Genomic DNA, 12,500 nt, shown 5'->3' on the forward strand with positions numbered 1-12,500 from the left:
CAGTGGGTAGGAACCGTCCACCCGACGTCGGACGAGCCGAGGCCGATGGAGGCCCTACCAAGGCGGGTCATGAGTGCCAGTCGGTCAGTTGGGTGAGGGGGTACTCGGAGGCCCGCCGGGAGCAGACGGGCGACCGGGGATGGGGGGCGTACGCGGGCGGGCGCCGGGAGAAGACGGCCCGTCCGGGGTCGAATCTCGGCCTGTGTTTTCGGAGCCGGCCGGGCATCACGCTCCCTCCTTGGATGGACAACATTCGTAGTTGACACTTTGTGTCATTTTATCCGAGCGGGCGGGCGCCTCGAGAGGCGGACCGTCCGGGGCGACTCTCGGCCTGTGTTTAAGGAGCCGGCCGGGCATCACGCTCCTTCCTTGGATGGACAACATTCGCAGTTGACACTTTGTGTCATTTTATCCGAGCAGACGGGCGCCGCGAGGCGGACCGTCCGGGGCGACTCTCGGCCTGTGTTTTCGGAGCCGGCCGGGCATCACGCTCCCTCCTTGGATGGACAACATTCGTAGTTGACACTTTGTGTCATTTTATCCGAGCAGACGGGCGCCGCGAGGCGACCGTCCGGGGCGACTCTCGGCCTGTGTTTAAGGAGCCGGCCGGGCATCACGCTCCTTCCTTGGATGGACAACATTCGTAGTTGACACTTTGTGTCATTTTATCCGAGCGGGCGGGCGCCGCGAGGCGGACCGTCCGGGGCGACTCTCGGCCTGTGTTTTCGGAGCCGGCCGGGCATCACGCTCCCTCCTTGGATGGACAACATTCGTAGTTGACACTTTGTGTCATTTTATCCGAGCGGGCGGGCGCCTCGAGAGGCGGACCGTCCGGGGCGACTCTCGGCCTGTGTTTTCGGAGCCGGCCGGGCATCACGCTCCCTCCTTGGATGGACAACATTCGTAGTTGACACTTTGTGTCATTTTATCCGAGCGGGCGGGCGCCTCGAGAGGCGGACCGTCCGGGGCGACTCTCGGCCTGTGTTTTCGGAGCCGGCCGGGCCTCACGCTCCCTCCTTGGATGGACAACATTCGTAGTTGACACTTTGTGTCATTTTATCCGAGCGGGCGGGCGCCGCGAGGCGGACCGTCCGGGGCGACTCTCGGCCTGTGTTTAAGGAGCCGGCCGGGCATCACGCTCCTTCCTTGGATGGACAACATTCGCAGTTGACACTTTGTGTCATTTTATCCGAGCAGACGGGCGCCGCGAGGCGGACCGTCCGGGGCGACTCTCGGCCTGTGTTTTCGGAGCCGGCCGGGCATCACGCTCCCTCCTTGGATGGACAACATTCGTAGTTGACACTTTGTGTCATTTTATCCGAGCAGACGGGCGCCGCGAGGCGACCGTCCGGGGCGACTCTCGGCCTGTGTTTAAGGAGCCGGCCGGGCATCACGCTCCTTCCTTGGATGGACAACATTCGTAGTTGACACTTTGTGTCATTTTATCCGAGCGGGCGGGCGCCGCGAGGCGGACCGTCCGGGGCGACTCTCGGCCTGTGTTTAAGGAGCCGGCCGGGCATCACGCTCCTTCCTTGGATGGACAACATTCGCAGTTGACACTTTGTGTCATTTTATCCGAGCAGACGGGCGCCGCGAGGCGGACCGTCCGGGGCGACTCTCGGCCTGTGTTTTCGGAGCCGGCCGGGCATCACGCTCCCTCCTTGGATGGACAACATTCGTAGTTGACACTTTGTGTCATTTTATCCGAGCAGACGGGCGCCGCGAGGCGGACCGTCCGGGGCGACTCTCGGCCTGTGTTTAAGGAGCCGGCCGGGCATCACGCTCCTTCCTTGGATGGACAACATTCGCAGTTGACACTTTGTGTCATTTTGTTCGGCCTGTGTTTAAGGAGGCGGCCGTCCTCCACTCGGTCCGTGTTTAAGGAGCGACACTCGCGCTCCGGTTCGGCCTGTATTTAGGGAGGCGGACGTCCTCCGCTTGGTCTGTGTTAAGGGCGACACTCGGTCCATGTTTGAGGAGCCTGGCCCTGACGCTCCTCTCCGGCCTGTGTTTAAGGAGGCGGCCGTCCTCCCCTTGGTCTGTGTTAAGGGCGACACTCGGTCCATGTTTGAGGAGCCTGGCCCTGACGCTCCTCTCCGGCCTGTGTTTAAGGAGGCGGCCGTCCTCCCCTTGGTCTGTGTTAAGGGCGACACTCTGTCCATGTTCGAGGAGCCTGGCCCTGACGCTCCTCTCCGGCCTGTGTTTAAGGAGGCGGCCGTCCTCCCCTTGGTCTGTGTTAAGGGCGACACTCGGTCCATGTTTGAGGAGCCTGGCCCTGACGCTCCTCTCCGGCCTGTGTTTAAGGAGGCGGCCGTCCTCCCCTTGGTCTGTGTTAAGGGCGACACTCTGTCCATGTTTGAGGAGCCTGGCCCTGACGCTCCTCTCCGGCCTGTGTTTAAGGAGGCGGCCGTCCTCCCCTTGGTCTGTGTTAAGGGCGACACTCGGTCCATGTTTGAGGAGCCTGGCCCTGACGCTCCTCTCCGGCCTGTGTTTAAGGAGGCGGCCGTCCTCCCCTTGGTCTGTGTTAAGGGCGACACTCGGTCCATGTTTAAGGAGCCTGGCCCTGACGCTCCTCTCCGGCCTGTGTTTAAGGAGGCGGCCGTCCTCCCCTTGGTCTGTGTTAAGGGCGACACTCGGTCCGTGTTTAAGGAGCGGCCCTCGCGCTCCGGTTCGGCCTGTATTTAGGGAGGCGGCCGTCCTCCGCTTGGTCTGTGTTAAGGGCGACACTCGGTCCGTGTTTAAGGAGCCGGCCCTGACGCTCCTCTTCGGCCTGTGTTTAAGGAGGCGGCCGTCCTCCACTTCCTTCCATGCACCACCACATTCGCAGTTGACACTTTGCCATTTTTTCAGAGAGGTGACACTTAGTCGTTTTTTCGAAAGTTGACACTTAGTCGTTTTTTCGAAAGTTGACACTTTGCCGTTTTTTCAGAGAGGCGACACTTAGTCGTTTTTTCGAAAGTTGACACTTAGCCGTTTTTTCGAAAGTTGACACTTAGCCGTTTTTTCGAAAGTTGACACTTAGCCGTTTTTTCGAAAGTTGACACTTAGTCACTTTTTCGCCACAGTGACACCTCCAGCGCGTGCCACGGCGCTTTTCAGGTCTTCTATCCGACCTTGTGCTGTCGAGGACGGCGTGTCCGACGCCGTGGGGAGACCAGCACCATCTCCTCCATACTCGTAAACGGGGTGCTTTGGAAAACGGGGGGAAAGTCGATGAGTACACTGACTACTGGGACCATTTCATTGTACTCTGGCGCACCTGAAGACCAAAAAAGGTACTGCACCTTAGCCCGGGTACCTCACCCCCTGGTACCTCGAGGAGAACTTAGAAAAATTTCGACAAATTTTTGGTGAGCTCCAGGGAGAGAGGCTGATTTTTCGCTTTTTGAGGCCGACCGCCGAACCGGCGCGGGGCGGACTCACAAGCCCCCCAGAGCCGTGGGCACTTAGTCGTTTTTTCAGAGAGGCGACACTTAGTCGTTTTTTCAGAGGCGACACTTAGTCGTTTTTTCGAAAGTTGACACTTAGCCGTTTTTTCGAAAGTCGACACTTAGCCGTTTTTTTGGAAAGTTGACACTTAGTCGTTTTTTCGAAAGTTGACACTTAGTCGTTTTTTCGCCACAATTGGCTCTGAGCTCCAGGGGGAGAGCCTGGTTTTGCCTTATTTCAGGCCGGCTGGGGAACCGGCGCGGGTCGGATGCACGAGCCCGGCAGAGCCGTGGGCACTTAGAAAATTTTCGCCGATTAAGCTGGGACCTCCAGGCGGAGACCGGCATTCCTCGTCCTCGGGGTTCGACCCAGGAACCGGCGCTGGGCAGACGCCGTAGCCACGCAGAGCCGTGGGCACTTAGAAAATATTCGCCAAGTTGGCTCTGAGCTCCAGGCGGAGAGGCTGGTTTTGCCTTATTTCAGGCCGGCTGGGGAACCGGCGCGGGTCGGATGCACGAGCCCGCAGAGCCGTGGGCACTTTGCCATTTTCTCAGAGTCGACACTTAGTCGTTTTTTCAGAGAGGCGACACTCTGTCGTTTTTTCGAAAGTTGACACTTTGCCGTTTTTTCAGAGAGGCGACACTTAGCCGTTTTTTCGAAAGTTGACACTTAGCCGTTTTTTCGAAAGTCGACACTTAGCCGTTTTTTCAGAGATGTGACACTTTGCCGTTTTTTCGAAAGTCGACACTTAGCCGTTTTTTCAGAGATGTGACACTTAGAAACTTTTTGCCAAGTTGGCTGTGAGCTCCAGGAGGAGACCGTTATTTTTCGTCATTCGAGGCCGACTGCGGAACCGGCGCTGGGCGGACGCCAAAGCTCGGCAGGGCCGTGGGCACTTAGAAACTTTTTGCCAAGTTGGCTGTGAGCTCCAGGAGGAGACCGTTATTTTTCGTCATTCGAGGCCGACTGCGGAACCGGCGCTGGGCGGACGCCAAAGCTCGGCAGGGCCGTGGGCACTTAGAAACTTTTTGCCAAGTTGGCTGTGAGCTCCAGGAGGAGACCGTTATTTTTCGTCATTCGAGGCCGACTGCGGAACCGGCGCTGGGCGGACGCCAAAGCTCGGCAGGGCCGTGGGCACTTAGAAACTTTTTGCCAAGTTGGCTGTGAGCTCCAGGAGGAGACCGTTATTTTTCGTCATTCGAGGCCGACTGCGGAACCGGCGCTGGGCGGACGCCAAAGCTCGGCAGGGCCGTGGGCACTTAGAAACTTTTTGCCAAGTTGGCTGTGAGCTCCAGGAGGAGACCGTTATTTTTCGTCATTCTAGGCCGACTGCGGAACCGGCGCTGGGCGGACGCCAAAGCTCGGCAGGGCCGTGGGCACTTAGAAACTTTTTGCCAAGTTGGCTGTGAGCTCCAGGAGGAGACCGTTATTTTTCGTCATTCTAGGCCGACTGCGGAACCGGCGCTGGGCGGACGCCAAAGCTCGGCAGGGCCGTGGGCACTTAGAAACTTTTTGCCAAGTTGGCTGTGAGCTCCAGGAGGAGACCGTTATTTTTCGTCATTCGAGGCCGACTGCGGAACCGGCGCTGGGCGGACGCCAAAGCTCGGCAGGGCCGTGGGCACTTAGAAACTTTTTGCCAAGTTGGCTGTGAGCTCCAGGAGGAGACCGTTATTTTTCGTCATTGGAGGCCGACTGCGGAACCGGCGCTGGGCGGACGCCAAAGCTCGGCAGGGCCGTGGGCACTTAGAAACTTTTTGCCAAGTTGGCTGTGAGCTCCAGGAGGAGACCGTTATTTTTCGTCATTCTAGGCCGGCTGCAGAACCGGCGCGGGTCGGATGCACGAGCCCGCAGAGCCGTGGGCACTTTGCCACTTTTTCGCCACAATTGGCTGTGAGCTCCAGGAGGAGACCGTTATTTTTCGTCATTCTAGGCCGGTTGCAGAACCGGCGCGGCTCGGATGCACGAGCCCGCAGAGCCGTGGGCACTTAGAAAATTTTCAGAGAGGCGACACTTTGCCATTTTTTCAGAGAGGTGACACTTAGTCGTTTTTTCGAAAGTTGACACTTAGCCGTTTTTTCGAAAGTTGACACTTAGTCGTTTTTTCGAAAGTTGACACTTAGTCGTTTTTTCGCCAAAGTGCCCACCTCCAGCGCGTGCCACGGCGCTTTCCAGGTCTTCTATCCGACCTTGTGCTGTCGAGGACGGCGTGTCCGACGCCGTGGGGAGACCAGCACCATCTCCTCCATACTCGTAAACGAGGTGCTTTGGAAAACGGGGGGAAAGTCGATGAGTACACTGACTACTGGGACCATTTCATTGTACTCTGGCGCACCTGAAGACCAAAAAAGGTACTGCACCTTAGCCCGGGTACCTCACCCCCTGGTACCTCGAGGAGAACTTAGAAAAATTTCGACAAATTTTTGGTGAGCTCCAGGGAGAGAGGCTGATTTTTTGCTTTTTGAGGCCGACCGCCGAACCGGCGCGGGGCGGACTCACAAGCCCCGCAGAGCCGTGGGCACTTAGTCGTTTTTTCGAAAGTTGACACTTAGCCGTTTTTTCGAAAGTTGACACTTAGCCGTTTTTTCGAAAGTCGACACTTAGCCGTTTTTTCGAAAGTTGACACTTAGTCGTTTTTTCGCCGATTTTGCTGGGACCTCCAGGCGAGGACCGGCGTTTTTCGTCTTCCGGGTCCGACCCGGGAACCAGCGCCGAGCGGACACATTCGCTCGCTAGTGCCGTTGGCACTTAGAAAATTTTTCGTTTGTCATGAGCTCCGGGCGGAGACCGGCGTTTTTCGTCTTCCGGGTTCGACCCGGGAACCAGCGCCGAGCGGACACATTCGCTCGCTAGTGCCGTTGGCACTTAGAAAATTTTTCGTTTGTCATGAGCTCCGGGCGGAGAGCGGCGTTTTTCGTCTTCCGGGTTCGACCCGGGAACCAGCGCCGAGCGGACACATTCGCTCGCTAGTGCCGTTGGCACTTAGAAAATTTTTCGTTTGTCATGAGCTCCGGGCGGAGAGCGGCGTTTTTCGTCTTCCGGGTTCGACCCGGGAACCAGCGCCGAGCGGACACATTCGCTCGCTAGTGCCGTTGGCACTTAGAAAATTTTTCGTTTGTCATGAGCTCCGGGCGGAGACCGGCGTTTTTCGTCTTCCGGGTTCGACCCGGGAACCAGCGCCGAGCGGACACATTCGCTCGCAAGTGCCGTTGGCACTTAGAAAATTTTTCGTTTGTCATGAGCTCCGGGCGAGGACCGGCGTTTTTCGTCTTCCGGGTTCGACCCGGGAACCAGCGCCGAGCGGACACATTCGCTCGCTAGTGCCGTTGGCACTTAGAAAATTTTTCGTTTGTCATGAGCTCCGGGCGGAGAGCGGCGTTTTTCGTCTTCCGGGTTCGACCCGGGAACCAGCGCCGAGCGGACACATTCGCTCGCTAGTGCCGTTGGCACTTAGAAAATTTTTCGTTTGTCATGAGCTCCGGGCGGAGACCGGCGTTTTTCGTCTTCCGGGTTCGACCCGGGAACCAGCGCCGAGCGGACACATTCGCTCGCAAGTGCCGTTGGCACTTAGAAAATTTTTCGTTTGTCATGAGCTCCGGGCGAGGACCGGCGTTTTTCGTCTTCCGGGTTCGACCCGGGAACCAGCGCCGAGCGGACACATTCGCTCGCTAGTGCCGTTGGCACTTAGAAAATTTTTCGTTTGTCATGAGCTCCGGGCGGAGACCGGCGTTTTTCGTCTTCCGGGTTCGACCCGGGAACCAGCGCCGAGCGGACACATTCGCTCGCTAGTGCCGTTGGCACTTAGAAAATTTTTCGTTTGTCATGAGCTCCGGGCGGAGACCGGCGTTTTTCGTCTTCCGGGTTCGACCCGGGAACCAGCGCCGAGCGGACACATTCGCTCGCAAGTGCCGTTGGCACTTAGAAAATTTTTCGTTTGTCATGAGCTCCGGGCGAGGACCGGCGTTTTTCGTCTTCCGGGTTCGACCCGGGAACCAGCGCCGAGCGGACACATTCGCTCGCTAGTGCCGTTGGCACTTAGAAAATTTTTCGTTTGTCATGAGCTCCGGGCGGAGACCGGCGTTTTTCGTCTTCCGGGTTCGACCCGGGAACCAGCGCCGAGCGGACACATTCGCTCGCTAGTGCCGTTGGCACTTAGAAAATTTTTCGTTTGTCATGAGCTCCGGGCGGAGACCGGCGTTTTTCGTCTTCCGGGTTCGACCCGGGAACCAGCGCCGAGCGGACACATTCGCTCGCAAGTGCCGTTGGCACTTAGAAAATTTTTCGTTTGTCATGAGCTCCGGGCGAGGACCGGCGTTTTTCGTCTTCCGGGTTCGACCCGGGAACCAGCGCCGAGCGGACACATTCGCTCGCTAGTGCCGTTGGCACTTAGAAAATTTTTCGTTTGTCATGAGCTCCGGGCGGAGACCGGCGTTTTTCGTCTTCCGGGTTCGACCCGGGAACCAGCGCCGAGCGGACACATTCGCTCGCTAGTGCCGTTGGCACTTAGAAAATTTTTCGTTTGTCATGAGCTCCGGGCGGAGACCGGCATTTTTCGTCATTCGAGGCCGACGGGGGAACCAGCCGGAGCGGACACGTTTGCTCGGAAGAGCCGTTGGCACTTAGAAAAAATTCCGTGTCTCGTGAGCTCCAGGGGGGACAGGCTGGTTTTATTCATCCGTAGCCGACATGGGAACCAGCGCGGAGCGGATTGGTGTTGCGCTGGCATATACCTCATCTCTCTCAGGAGTCCCCCCCTTATACGTGCCGATGGTGTTTTGGAAAACGGGGGGTAACTGGATGAGTACACTGACTAGGGGGACCAGTACACTAGCGAGTGGGACCAGTACACTGACTAGTGGGACCAACACACTATGAGCGCCTGGTACCTAAAATGGAAGTATAGAGGCCGAATTTCGGGCAAGATCACGCCGGGTTAGGCTTCCAGGACCTCGGCTAAGCAATTTTAACGGGTCGCCCGGTTCTTTTTTGATCCAGCCCGGTTCTTTTTTTATCCAGCCCGGTTCTTTTTACACTTCCAGCTGGAGCTCGGGAGCGGCTTTTTGCACAAGATCACGCCGTGTTAGGCTTCCAGGACCTCGGCTAAGCAATTTTAACGGGTCGCCCGGTTCTTTTTTTGATCCAGCCCGGTTCTTTTTTTATCCAGCCCGGTTCTTTTTACACTTCCAGCTGGAGCTCGGGAGCGGCTTTTTGCACAAGATCACGCCGGGTTAGGCTTCCAGGACCTCGGCTAAGCAATTTTAACGGGTCGCCCGGTTCTTTTTTTTTATCCAGCCCGGTTCTTTTTTGATCCAGCCCGGTTCTTTTTACACTTCCAGCTGGAGCTTGGGAGCGGCTTTTTGCACAAGATCACGCCGGGTTAGGCTTCCAGGACCTCGGCTAAGCAATTTTAACGGGTCGCCCGGTTCTTTTTTGATCCAGCCCGGTTCTTTTTTTTATCCAGCCTGGTTCTTTTTACACTTCCAGCTGGAGCTCGGGAGCGGCTATTTGCACAAGATCACGCCGTGTTAGGCTTCCAGGACCTCGGCTAAGCAATTTTAACGGGTCGCCCGGTTCTTTTTTGATCCAGCCCGGTTCTTTTTTTTATCCAGCCCGGTTCTTTTTACACTTCCAGCTGGAGCTCGGGAGCGGCTTTTTGCACAAGATCACGCCGGGTTAGGCTTCCAGGACCTCGGCTAAGCAATTTTAACGGGTCCCCCGGTTCTTTTTTGATCCAGCCCGGTTCTTTTTCCACTTCCAGCTGGAGCTCAGCAGCGGCTTTTTGCACAAGATCACGCCGGGTTAGGCTTCCAGGACCTCGGCTAAGCACTTCTAACGGGTCGCCCGGTTCTTTTTTTGAACCAGCCCGGTTCTTTTTACACTTCCAGCTGGAGCTCAGCAGCGGCTTTTTGCACAAGATCACGCCGGGTTAGGGTTCCAGGACCTCGGCTAAGCAATTTTAACGGGCCGCCCGGTTCTTTTTTTGATCCAGCCCGGTTCTTTTTACACTTCCAGCTGGAGCTCAGCAGCGGCTTTTTGCACAAGATCACGCCGGGTTAGGCTTCCAGGACCTCGGCTAAGCACTTCTAACGGGCCCTGGTCCACCCCTGCCAGCGCATTTCAAAACTTGGCATTAATTTCGACCTAAGAGACGAAGTCTGATTTTTTTCTACCACTTGGGCGGCCTTTTTGCACCCAGAACACCCGCACCGGCACCATAAATTCGAAGGGTGCCGAGTGCGTCGGCGCAGATTCTGCGACGGAGTGACACTTCCCTCTTGTGGACATTCGGCGGTAGGTGAAATGCGCACTCGGTCTTCTCTTTTCTTTTCCTTCCAGTGAAACTTTGGCAACATTCTGCGAGCTGCTGGCTTCCAGAACCTCGGCCAAGCAGGTGGAGGATTTTTTTCCACTTCCAGCTGGAGGTGAGGAGGGACTTTTTGGGCAAGATCACGCCGACTTAGCAAGCAAGGTGGAAGTGCCAGCATGCAGTGGCTGGAAGTGTGGATGTGGAGCTCCAGCACCCTCCCTGCCTATGGAAGTGTGGAGCTCCAGCACCCTCCCTGCCTATGGAAGTGTGGAGCTCCAGCACCCTCCCTGCCTATGGAAGTGTGGAGCTCCAGCACCCTCCCTGCCTATGGAAGTGTGGAGCTCCAGCACCCTCCCTGCCTATGGAAGTGTGGAGCTCCAGCACCCTCCCTGCCTATGGAAGTGTGGAGCTCCAGCACCCTCCCTGCCTATGGAAGTGTGGAGCTCCAGCACCCTCCCTGCCTATGGAAGTGTGGAGCTCCAGCACCCTCCCTGCCTATGGAAGTGTGGAGCTCCAGCACCCTCCCTGCCTATGGAAGTGTGGAGCTCCAGCACCCTCCCTGCCTATGGAAGTGTGGAGCTCCAGCACCCTCCCTGCCTATGGAAGTGTGGAGCTCCAGCACCCTCCCTGCCTATGGAAGTGTGGAGCTCCAGCACCCTCCCTGCCTATGGAAGTGTGGAGCTCCAGCACCCTCCCTGCCTATGGAAGTGTGGAGCTCCAGCACCCTCCCTGCCTATGGAAGTGTGGAGCTCCAGCACCCTCCCTGCCTATGGAAGTGTGGAGCTCCAGCACCCTCCCTGCCTATGGAAGTGTGGAGCTCCAGCACCCTCCCTGCCTATGGAAGAGCCACCTCCGCGGGCATGCTGCTCAACCACGCCGGCCCAGAGTTCCAGCCGCTCGGCTACACTCTCTCACAAGCCCCGCCTGGAGCTCCCCAGCCCACCCCTGGTACCTCAACTACCGAGGCCAGCCGCTCGACCAGGCCGGCCCAGAGTTCCAGCCGCTCGGCTTCACTCTCTCACAAGCCCCGCCTGGAGCTCCCCAGCCCGCCCCTGGTACCTCAACTACCGAGGCCAGCCGCTCGACCAGGCCGGCCGAGAGTTCCAGCCGCTCGGCTTCACTCTCTCACAAGACCCGCCTGGAGCTCCCTGCCCCACCCCTGGTACCTCAACTACCGAGGCCAGCCGCTCGACCACGCCGGCGCAGAGTTCCAGCCGCTCGGATAAGCTCTGTCACTCACCCGCCGCGCAGCCACCGGTAACGGGGAAATGTCGCCGCCTGGCGGACACGCCGTTGTAAATGAATGGGCTTTCGCACTTAGTGCAATTTTCGCCAACTCTCTGACTGGAGCTATGGAAGTATGGAGCTATGGAGCCACCAGCCACCCAGGCTGGAGCTATGGAGCCATGGAGCTCTGGTGCTATGGAGCTCTGGAGGTATGGAGCTATGGAGCTATGGAGCTATGGAGCTATGGAGCCCTGGAGCTCTGGAGGTATGGAGCTATGGTGCTATGGAGCTCTGAAGCCATGGAGCTCTGGTGCTATGGAGCTCTGGAGCTCTGGAGGTATGGAGCTCTGGAGGTATGGAGCTATGGAGCCCTGGAGCCCTGGAGCTATGGAGCCCTGGAGCTATGGAGCCCTGGAGCCCTGGAGCTATGGAGCCCTGGAGCTATGGAGCTATGGAGCCCTGGAGCTATGGAGCTATGGAGCTCTGGTGCTATGGAGCTATGGAGCTCTGGTGCTATGGAGCTATGGAGCTCTGGTGCTATGGAGCTATGGAGCTCTGGTGCTATGGAGCTATGGAGCTCTGGTGCTATGGAGCTATGGAGCTCTGGTGCTATGGAGCTATGGAGCTCTGGTGCTATGGAGCTATGGAGCTCTGGTGCTATGGAGCTATGGAGCTCTGGTGCTATGGAGCTATGGAGCTATGGAGCTCTGGTGCTATGGAGCTATGGAGCTCTGGTGCTATGGAGCTATGGAGCTCTGGTGCTATGGAGCTATGGAGCTCTGGTGCTATGGAGCTATGGAGCTCTGGTGCTATGGAGCTCTGGTGCTATGGAGCTATGGAGCTCTGGTGCTATGGAGCTCTGGAGCTCTGGAGGTATGGAGCTATGGAGCCACCAGCCAGCACCCTCCGTGGCTGGATCAATGGAAGTGTTTTAGGTACCAGGCAGCCAAAGGGCCGAGGCCTCACGCTCGACCACGCCGGCGCAGAGTTCCAGCCGCTCGGATAAGCTCTGTCACTCACCCGCCGCGCAGCCACCGGTAACGGGGAAATGTCGCCGCCTTGTGGACACGCCGTTGTAAATGAATGGGCTTTCGCACTTAGTGCAATTTTAGCCAACTCTCTGACTGGAGCTATGGAAGTATGGAGCTATGGAGCCACCAGCCACCCAGGCTGGAGCTATGGAGCTATGGAGCTCTGGTGCTATGGAGCTATGGAGCTATGGAGCCCTGGAGCTATGGAGCCCTGGAGCTATGGAGCTATGGAGCTCTGGTGCTATGGAGCTATGGAGCTCTGGTGCTATGGAGCTATGGAGCTCTGGTGCTATGGAGCTATGGAGCTCTGGTGCTATGGAGCTATGGAGCTCTGGTGCTATGGAGCTATGGAGCTCTGGTGCTATGGAGCTATGGAGCTCTGGTGCTATGGAGCTATGGAGCTCTGGTGCTATGGAGCTATGGAGCTATGGAGCCACCAGCCAGCACCCTCCGTGGCTGGATCAATGGAAGTGTTTTAGGTACCAGGCAGCCAAAGGGCCGGGGCCTCA

The sequence above is a fragment of the Syngnathus leptorhynchus genome, unplaced genomic scaffold, assembly GCF_054491065.1.
Source record: "Syngnathus leptorhynchus isolate UIUO unplaced genomic scaffold, UIUO_Slep HiC_scaffold_163, whole genome shotgun sequence".
Classification (NCBI taxonomy): Eukaryota; Metazoa; Chordata; class Actinopteri; order Syngnathiformes; family Syngnathidae; genus Syngnathus; species Syngnathus leptorhynchus.